The sequence below is a fragment of the Sinocyclocheilus rhinocerous genome, unplaced genomic scaffold, assembly GCF_001515625.1.
Source record: "Sinocyclocheilus rhinocerous isolate Xijiao unplaced genomic scaffold, SAMN03320098_v1.1 scaffold1730, whole genome shotgun sequence".
Lineage (NCBI taxonomy): Eukaryota > Metazoa > Chordata > Actinopteri > Cypriniformes > Cyprinidae > Sinocyclocheilus > Sinocyclocheilus rhinocerous.
This window is the reverse complement of record NW_015634043.1, coordinates 644,104-655,176: the sequence shown is the minus strand read 5'-3', so window position 1 is coordinate 655,176 and position 11,073 is coordinate 644,104. Positions and strand designations below refer to the sequence as shown.

Here is an 11,073-nt window from a genome sequence, read left to right as displayed (position 1 = left end):
ACCACATGTGACGACCCCGGGCTGGACTCCGCTTCGTCCACGGTGAAAGCTGATCCGGCGATCGACAGCGCGAAGTTGAAGTATTTCCTCAGCTTTCATAACGAAGCACACAGCGCCTTCACGACATGGCGGCGGTGGCAACAATACTACAGCGAGAATAAAAGTTATGCCTTCTTTCTTTGCGTGAACATTTGGGCGGCGTTATGCAAATCTTCCCACATCGTGACGTAGACATGTGGGGGCGTGTTAGAACGAGCCGTTTTAGGTAGGCGTGGCTGACTTAACTTTTATAAAGAATATCTCTTTGGATTTGAGACTTTAGTCTTTGCAACTTTACAGATCTTCTTTATGCACCAAGAGCTTGTAACACTCCAAAGAGAAAGGAAAAATTGAAATTGCATCATATGACCCCTTTAAGAAATTATTTACAGTACCTTTTTACACAACGAGAGGGTATACAGATTAAAAAATATTCAAAAAAGTACAATATGTAAACATCTTTAAAATGTGTATGTGCTCTTGTGCTGATTGCGATGTGACTTTGGGTAAAAACATACCATGTGGATACATGTACATGAAATGCTCTAGTGCACAGTACATGAAAAGATTTTTAATCTGTTTGTGGGAAAGAATAATTTTACTTTATTTAGCTTTCTTTGTCAAGGTTTTTTTGTTTTTTTTAAATATAATTTTATTTATAATTTATTTTGTTCCTGGTTTTAATTAAATGTTCAGCTATTTTCAGTGTTACTTTATGGCAACCCAGATGGCAAAATATAATACAACGCTGACTTCTGGTGGTGTGTTTGTAAAGTGCATTGCACATACTGATTCCACACAAATGGACATATAAAAGACACATAAACAGATCACAAACAAGGAACAAAACAAAACAAAATGGTTGATTTATAGATTCCAACTATAAATAATTGTATTACCAGTGTCTCATATGCATCTCCCGTGACCACTTGTGAATGGATTTTGAGAAGAGGGTCTCTGATTTTGTGACTACAAACATCACATAGTAGTAAAGTGCTTTGCTGTAGTTGTTTATTCAAACACACACAAGATATGCTTCCAAATTGTAATATCTCTGCAAACATGCCATTTAAATGTTTTATTCTGTATAAAGTAAACTTCAAGATCTGAGTCACAGCTAGATTGGTGTGGTCCTCTGATGTTGTCCTGGACATGATAAAAATCACAAAGCATTTTGATCCCATTTACACCTACATTGATTTACAACAGCTTCAAACGTGACTCATCCAGTCATTTTTAGAATGTAATATTGTTTGGAGTCTTTTATTTTAAACTTTATTCTATTCTCTAAAGCTATTTTGTACGTATACCAGGCTTAATATTCATTTATAATTTGAATAATTTCATGTTTTGGTTTGATTCGATGATTTCTTGTTCCCAAAAACAAGAAAGTTAGTTATGGAGTTATGGAATGTTTGATTCAGCATCTCTATGAATATCAAAGCCTAAATCTGATACGATATTAAATGCCATATTTCTCATACCTATACATACTGTAGCATCTGATTCATTCTAGTGACAAGTCACAATCGGTTTTTACATCTTTTATAGTAAAACATTGGATTAAATGCTGCTGTTCATTACTATGTTTTCAATTTAGTTTAATTGATTAATTATTAATTATATCATTGGACAGTTATATATGTAAATATAAAGATATTGCCCTCTTAAGTAGCTTCAGTGTAGTTTCAAACTTGACTGTAGCTGTAGTTTTAACCTTAAATTATGAGTAGCTTGTAGTTTAATAAGCTACAATTTCAAAGTATCTTCCCCATCACTGATCAGACCGATTATTAATGTTTTATTTTAGGGTTCTGAGAGTGTTTTTTTTTTTTTAACTAATTAGTTTGTTGTGACTGGATGCTGCAGACTTTTCTTCAGATTAATAAATCTTAAACATTGTTTTATCTCTCTAAAGTCCCTTTACTGAAGGGAAAGTAAATACACTACGTATGAAATGTCATATGTCCAAGTTGTTCATTTATTTGCTTCAGCGCTTCATTCAGAAAGGTTAAGTCTCTGGGCTCTGACTCACCCTTCAAAAGTTTGGTCTCCACAAAGGGACGACCCATAAACTGCAGAACTACTAAGAAAATCCTGTCACCATTGAGTTCCTGAAATTAGCTCAGTGCAAAACACTGCAATGAAATATTTGCATAAAAAGCATCTGCTTTATCAATACAATTTCCAAATTATGAAATACTAATGCAATTAGAACAGTCGCTAAAAGAGACGTTCAGGCAATTTATGAAGCTACAGTCAATCTGTTACACACAATGACAGGCAGGCGTGTGTTTGATGAATGAGTGCTTGAGTAATCTCCTGCTATCATACATCACCCTGACAGCTCCACCACCCACAATCCACTCAACTATTTATTTCCTCCGAGACGTCGCATCACTTCCTGCTAACACCTCTCTCAGCTGTAGAGGGAGTCAGAGAGCACACCCTATTTCTTTTTCTAGCTCACATTTGCTTTTGCTTTTCTATTTTAAACCTATCGTTTAGGTTTAAGGTAGGGTTTTGTGTACCTTTTATTTCTGAACAGTTGCAATATGTGCAAGATTGCATAATACTGCTTCACATTCATCTGTTTTAGAGAACGTTTTGTTCACTTTAGCACCACTCAGTGGATATTTCACTTCATAACTTCACAGACAAGACCAGACCAAGAACAAATTTTCTATGAATAATCAAGACCAGCTCATTCAAAGTCCAAGTCCAGGCCAAATCCAAATGCTCCTGAAAATATGGTCTTGGACTAATGCTATTACTATCAAACTTCTCTTTCAGTTAAAGGCAGGGTATGTGATTTTTCAAAAACACTTTAGAAAACTGATTCGGGCCGAATCGCAAAACAAACTTGTAGCCAATCAGCAATAAGGGGCGTGTCTACTCGTGATGTGGAGGGGAGAGCTTTCAGTGCATGGGACGGACATTAGCCGAGCCGAGCGACAGTAAGATAGAGATGGCGGATAAAAAACAAAAGAGGAAAACGTCTGCGGAACGATAAGGCAAGAAGTAGGACCCGTGTAAATATCGGATCAGCTTTCCAGCGCTGGAGAGAACTCAAGGAGCGGAGGCCTGCGATCGGACGTCGAGGTTGCTTTGTTTCTTCTCAATAGGTGAGTAACATCGTGTCTACAACAGCTAAAGTCTGCTACGCTGGACGCGATCAAACGACCGTTGAAAACCATTTGAAATTTGTGTCAGCACGTCATAAATAAAACCCGGCAGCAGTTTCCTTGCCGCGCCGCTCACGTCCGTAGACACGGTGTAACATTGGTTTTGCTTTGTTTCACAGAACTAATCGTTGCCTGGGTTGCTACGTATATGTGGGGCGGAGCTAGCAAAATAGGGGCAAGACCCTTTTGGGGTAGGGGCGTGTTTGTTTTGGTGATTTCAAATATCAACATTGGCTACCCGAAATCACTTACTCTGCCTTTAACATTTTTTTACACTCACTAGGACACCGTTTTAAATACTTGGGTCACTTTTTCAAAACTCTTCACACAGTTATCCTTACCAATTTTCAGCTTTTTCAACATTCGCACAGCAGTTCTGTATGATGTCAGGTTGTGCAGGTGTATCTAATATACTGTGTATTTGATATTATCCCCATTTACAATATTGTTTAAATGTATTTTCTTCTAAAAATGCTGTAAAATAAAACATTTATTTCATCAATGACTTTTGATGTGCTCTTTTATCATGTTTTACTTGTTTTGCATGGCTTTTATCAGTTTGTTTTGATAAGTGTAATTGTGAATAATATAGGCAACTATGCAGTTGAGGTGATATTCTTACAGTGAGAATATTGTAAACCCAGTGTACTCAAAGCATGCTTCACATTAAACACTTTAAAGAAGATCATAATGAGTTTTATGAGAGTCAGTTGCAGTGTGCTGACATGTGCTTGTGCTGTGAGATGGTGTGCCGTCTCATAAAAAAATGTTATATTTATAAGTAATTGTCCACATGATTATTGTAACGTAATGAGAACATATTTAAAGGGATAGTTCACCCAAAAATGAAAATTCTGTCATTAATTACTCACCCTCGTGTTGTTCCAAACCCGTAAGACCTTTGTTTATCTTCAGAACGCAAATTAAGATATTTTTGATGAAATCCGAGAGCTTTCTGACCCTCCATAGAAAGCAACGCAACTAAAATGTTCCCAGGCCCAGAAACGTAGTAAGGAGGACATCTGTAAAATAAACCATAATTTTATGACGATATGAGAACACATTTTGTGCACAAAGAAAACAAAAATAGCGACGTTTTTCAACAATTCTTCTCCTCCGTGCACCATCTGCCGCTATTAATGAGAGTACCACGACGCATGTCTGGTAACATGGACTATTTTACCGATGTCCTTACTACGTTTCTGGGCCTGGGAACATTTCAGTTGCATTGCTGTCTATGCAGGGTCAGAAAGGTCTCGGATTTCATCAAAAATATCTTAATTTGTGTTCCAAAGATGAACAAAGTTCTTATGGGTTTGGAACGACATGAGGATGAATAATTCATGACAGAATTTTCATTTTTGTATGAACTATCCCTTTAAATGTGCGCTCTTGCACTAGTCTGCAGGTAATCCTCAGTACTCAAGCGGGCGACAGAGTTACAGTTATGTCTGAACCATTAAACCAAAATGTCATTATTCTGATCTGCAAATTTACTATAAACTGACTGACTATAACAAACTTGCTTAGCAGGATTCTTTCCAAACTGTGTGGAGTGGAGCGGTGTTATTTTGAATAGAGTGAGGAGTGGATTTTTTAAAAGTTGGAGCATCGTGGTTTTCACTGCCAGCGGCCCATTATATAACTGCATATTTAGCAAGACGTCACGTTAAACATATTTAGCTAGCTTGATACAGATGGATCACTCAAATCAGAAAGAATGTGAAGGTTATGATGACGGCAATGGACATGAGTCTCAAGTTATAGCTCTCAAGCAATTTGTTGTTCCTTCTATACTAGTGTTGGGTCGTTCTTGAACGATTCGTTCATTTTGCTGAACGAGACTCAAAGGTCCGAGTCGGTAAAATGATCCGAACTTCCCATCACTATTCTATACTGAATATTTTCCAGTGAAAGCATGATTTAAACAGGTACAACACTTATTCACACGCAATTGCTCTCTCAATAACACATTCAAACAAATTAAATCTTATAGTGCTACTTCATCTGTATCCGATTTCGAATTCAAAAAATCTGTAAGAAATGCGGCGATCTGTAGATAAAATAACTGACAAAAACGTACTGTTATTTTCATCCTTCACAAACAAAATCTGCACTGCAAAAAGCAGCAATAATACCTTTTAATGTTGACGAACATGTGCATGTGATAGGAAAAAAAGTTTGCACACTATAGTTCCAATAAGCCACTTTGAAACTACTCTTCTAGTATTTTATTTATTTTTCTTTTAATATATGTTATGAACAGAACTTCTGTGATATTTGAAAACATACTTAAATACTTTAGCCGTAAATTTTCGGGGTTTCTGATATCAGTGAGCGAGGAGTGGTATATGGTAATAATATGGTAATTGGTAATTCTGCCTGAAATCAGGGAGGTTACTAATTGAAATTAAAGTCATATCCTCTATTTCTCAACACTGTCACTAATGCTAATTAAATTTGGAAAATGTTAAACTTACTTCAGACTCCACATCTCTGAGTTTACAAGAGGGAATCAATTCGAAAGTTGTTTTTTTTAATGCTTTTTGAACACTGCCAAGCATCGTACAATAAAAGTGCATTTGAAATGCATACACAAAGTGCAACAGTTATCACTGAAATGCTGGAAACCGTTACAAGAATAATATTATGTCACTACTCCACTTCAGTGAGTGGGAGCTGTTGAGAAGAAAAAGAAAAAAGGAGAACAAAATCACATAACCTTGTGAAATTATGGTATGCAATACATTTTTTAAATATTTATTATATAAAGTAGGGTTTGCACAACTAATCATTCTACTAGTCAAACAAGTGGCCAGGTAAAATATACCTTATGTAAATACTAGTTTGCTAGTTTATTAACCACTAGTTGGTGGTTGATTGCGATTTCACTTTTTTAACGTTAGTTAGTGTGTAATGTTGCTGTTTGAGCCTAAACAATATCTGCAAATTTACGAAGCTGAAAGTTCAATGCAAACGGAAATACCGTCTTTTAAAATTCTGGCAGTTTAATGCCTACAAAAACGGCTGGTAGGGACTACAACGAGTTACTTCCCGGGTTCGTGACGTCACAAACCCTGATAAACCCCGCCCCCGGGAACACGCAACGAAGGGGACGAGGCCATGCTGCGCTGCTTCAGAGAAGAGGAAGAGAAAACTAGAGGTGCATGTAAAAATCTATTCATATATGATTTGTGACGTCTAACGATTCTAATGGATTCCCAAGTTTCAAAATCAATGTTATAAAGCAGCGGTTCTTAATATAGTTCCAATAATACACTTATTTTCACATAGCTATGAGGAGAGTTAAACATGGACGCGCGTGCAGTTACCGTACTGTATTAAAGCTTTAATCAGGATAAAACCGTATATTAAAAGCTAACATAAGCAGTAGCATTTACAAATAACAGCGTATCTAAAAGTATGAGACAACAACAAACAAAAAACATAGGCCTACCATTAAAAGCTGTGCTTGCACAGGTTCTGCACGATCCTCTTCAATAATATCCTCTGCTTCTCAATCGGGCTCAAACTGATAAGCGATATTAACGACGCCGTTGTTTACAATACAACCGGAGCACATGCCGCTGAGGTGAGGGGCGGGACGTTTAGACACGCACTAGAGGCGGTTTAGCCAATCACAACACCCTGGGCTAGCTAACCAATCAGAGCCCATCACCTGTTTCTGAGGGAGGAGCTTCATAAAAGCAGGAAATGATCAGCGCGTTTCTCAGAGAAGGGACAGAGCTGTGTGGAATAAAGGTAAATTATCTGAAAAATAATGTGTTTTTTTAAAAACGAAGCATTAACATGTTAGACTGCACCCCATAAACACAATCAAGCCTAGAAAAAAACCAGTGAACCCCCCCTTTAATTTTGCTTATTTCCACAGTTTTTTTTTTTCACTCAAGAAGATAACATGATCATATCATCGATGCTTTTTTAAAAATTGTTCACTCTTTCTCAGAACTAAACTTGACCTTTACCCAAATCCCTTAATTGTGTGCCAGACTTTCCCAGGCTTTTCTTCCTCGCAACATCTGATCATAGTTTCATTAAAACTTTTTGCGAATTGCTTACTGTCACAGTACTGTGCTCTCTAAGGAAGCGCACGATGCAGGAGTAATCCAATAAAGTCTTTCATTATAATCCACACAGCAAACACAAGGAATCGAGGAGCTGAGGTGGCACAACATGTACACCAAAATAATAACCAACAAGAACAGAACAGAAATGGGGAGAATTTATACAAAAATTAGAGAGAGACTTATGACATAATTGAATGAACACAGGTGAACGGAATGACTAATCAGGGCAACTCAGGAAAACTAGGTCAAAGGAACAAAAGGCAGGACATCAGGAACAGGAAAAAACACAACTCAGGCCCCGTCCACACGGAGACGCGTTTAGCTGTATACGCATAAATTTTGTATCGTATAGGCGTTTCGTCCAGACGGATCCGGCGTTTTGGGAGAGTGAAACCGATATTTTTTGAAACCGGATCCCAGAGTGGATAAATCTGAAAACGCGGACTTGGCAACACTGGAAGAGGATAGCTTTCGGATAGCGCATCAAGAACCGGGTTGACCGGGTACTCGGTACCACCGGTACTTAAGAAAACATGGTACCGTAACGTTTTCATTTTTTTAGTACCGACTTGGTACCGAAATACCGGGTCTTTTGACAACACTAGTATGTGACAACTAATTGTCATCTGTGCCTCCATTCAGACAGCATATCAACCAAACTTGCTCCTTAAATTTGAAGGAATTTCAGGAAATTCCTTCAAATCAGGAAATCAAAAACCATGGCATGTGAGTTAAAGAAAAAGGGATTTAATGACACTTCTGTTAATCATTCATAAAAAGTACCTCACAAATCAAGATTCTGTATGCATCTGAGACAACATCTCAATACTCTAATAACAAGCTCATTCTTAAACTGGAATGGAAAAAGAGTACGGCCTTTTTGTTTGTATGGTCTTGTTTTTGTTTAGTTTTTTTGCATATGGTCTGCATGATATATCAAATCATGATCGAATCATGATATGGCTTAGTGTGATTATCAAATAACAAAGGCTGCAATTTTATTAAATATACTTGCTGGATCTCAGAGCGGCTCGGTTCATAGAAAATTCTACTTATTATGAACTCAATTTCTGCATGAGCTGTGAGTTTGAGATGCTTATAACTTATTTTGCCACATTTGTATTGAGAAGCGTTTATAAACCTGTTACCAACAGAGGAGAAGACATAAATATTAGTTCTGTCAGGACCACTATCGTCAAAATGATAGATACTTAGCATAAAGTTTGGTTTGGCGGTATGGTTCTGTTCTGGGCAAAAACCTCCCTGCCCATCCATGCAGCCTGTCATGAATGAGCAGGGAGAGCAGCAATAATAACCCCCCTAGGGTTAACAGAACAGAACAAGGCAGATATCATTAATGTACTTAATGATATTTAAGTGTAACCCTTTATTAAAGATAAAGGAGTCTGATTAGCAAGGAATATCAGAAAGCCAAGTCCTGACTGTGGCGAAAGGAGGAGCTGGGGATGGAGGAGGGTAATTTGCTCCGGAGCAGGCTGAAAAGCTGCTGAATAATACTGAATAGAGCTTATATAGGAATGCCGCGATAGGTGTCGTATTCCTATAGGTAGATGTGATCAGCTGAGAATCAGCTGATGCAAGCTTGACTCACGTGACCTGCCAGAACTAACGCTAACGCTTAATTATTGCAATTTTACAGTTGTACTATAAAATAAAATAATTATTATTTTTATTAAACAGTTCATAAATTATTAGAAATTAGAAATTAATTAAAATGTGTGAATAATGTTTTTTTAAGTCACAATTAAAATTATGACTCGACTAATTTGGGTGATGTTAATGCATTTTTACTGCATATCTGTCTCTCTTCCAATACAGAACAGGATTATATATGCACCCATATACTATTACATTATGTATTTCAACAGTTTGGAAACATAAAAGAACAAATTATTCAATAAAACCCTTAATGATTTACTATTGATGCTTAAAAAAAGGTTACTTAATTAATCATCCAAATAATTTGTCGATTACCAAAATAACCAATAATGACTGCTTGAACTGCCTATTCCAAGATTTCCATTACAAAAATTGTAGCTTGTCACTTGGGCAGCACCCTTTGTGCTCCTTCTACCCCTAAAGGGTGTAAATTAGTACCTTAAATTACCCATAAATGGATAGTCACCCAAAAATGTTAGTATAATTTACTCACCCTGACGCAGTTCCAAACCTGTATGCCAATTGCACGACAACTGTAAGGTATAATTGTTCCAGTTTTCTGGCACTGGTAATGAAAAATAGCTAAGCCTACTTTTTCATGGATTAAGCAATGAGAAAAGACTAAAACCCCTGATAAAGTATATGTGTGAAGTCACACTAAGCGTAGGGTGTTAAGTTGTGTGTACGTTTCTAAAATTAGGAACAGCTCTTAGACACAGGCCTATATGTCTCCTTGGCAACATAATAACCACCCCAGTTTTACTTACAGCATGCGAGAAAAAAGTGCACCAGAAATCTCCAAAGCTCCTACTCTGAACAATCCATGAAAAAAAAAAAATTATTGAAATAGTGAACCAATGCGCAAACAACATCAATCCATCCCAGAAACCATTCTCTCCCATCAACAGAGGAATTCAGTGATGTAATCTACTTGAATCACTGGTCTGTTACAGCACAAAACTCATGGCCCCCAAATGTTATATGAGGTGTACTGCTAAGAAGAATAGATCCTGTGGCATGGGGTGGATAAATGTACAGATACATAGATACATCCTGTTCCTGGTTTTTGCTGATCTGGCTCTTGTGTGTGCACCAGTTAATTCATGATCACTACTGTATGTGATGGAAGTGCTGGCCTTTGTATAGGCCGTATTTAAGTCCAGATCGGCATCCAAACACCTGCTTTTCTCCTTTAATTCTCATTTTCCTGTCTTCATAATAACTCACAGTTAAAACAGGTTACTTTGCGCTGTCATGTGATTCATTTGCCACTGAATTCCCTGCAAGACCCCCTGCTGCAAGGAGGCCCAGATGATAATAAAACACCAGTGCTGCATTGCCAGGATTTATGAAGCTCTTCAACTAAACTACACATCGAAAATTACAAACTTATAAATAATGCTTAGGTTATGGTGCATGTTATTAAAGTGACAAATAATCATTAATTATAAAAGGCAGATGCGGATGCGATGAGAGATGCGCCGCATCCTGACACACAAGACATCCTGATGGCTTACAGCCACTGAACTCAAGCCATTGAATAATTATTTGTCAGTAACATTGTTATTATTTTGCATAAACTATGTAACAGCAGTGATCAGATCAATGATGATAAAAATGAGAAGGTTTTGAGTGAATTACCTATACACAGGCTCCAGCCTCTGTCTGCGATGCTGTCGCTGTTGCTCTTTCTTTTCTGTCTCTTTGTGTATAAGTATTATTTTTGGCCGTAATGCATATTATATTAGGTTTGGCTTTAAATGAAATCCCTCAATCTGCTCTGTGTGTTGTCCAGTTACCGCAAGTGTACGATGAAGATGGACCGATCCATTGCTCAAATAGGGGCGCGTGGACTGCACACTGTTAACACAGTACTAATAACACAATTTCATTTAACCACAATTTGTCAGTTTGTATTTCATATAGAATCTATATAAATTACTGTTTATTTCTAAACAGTAGATTAAGAGGCATGTGGTGAATGACCATAATTACCATAAAATGGTGAGTGACCATAATTACCCACTCTGAAATACATGGACTCTTCCGGAGCGCACGGACTCTTAGCAACAAACCAATGT

The 11,073-nt window shown here is 37.3% G+C and overlaps 1 protein-coding gene across 1 annotated transcript in view; it reads right to left on the bottom strand.

Annotated features, from left to right (window-relative positions):
- The window catches only part of LOC107745334 (tubulin polyglutamylase TTLL7-like), a 109,475-nt gene extending 98,694 nt beyond the window's left edge, over nt 1–10,781 (bottom strand). The window contains exon 1 of the mRNA XM_016559201.1: nt 10,634–10,781. The gene's annotated coding sequence lies outside the window, so the exon portion shown is untranslated. The remainder of the gene's footprint in view (nt 1–10,633) is intronic.
- Between the last annotated feature and the right edge of the window lie 292 nt (nt 10,782–11,073).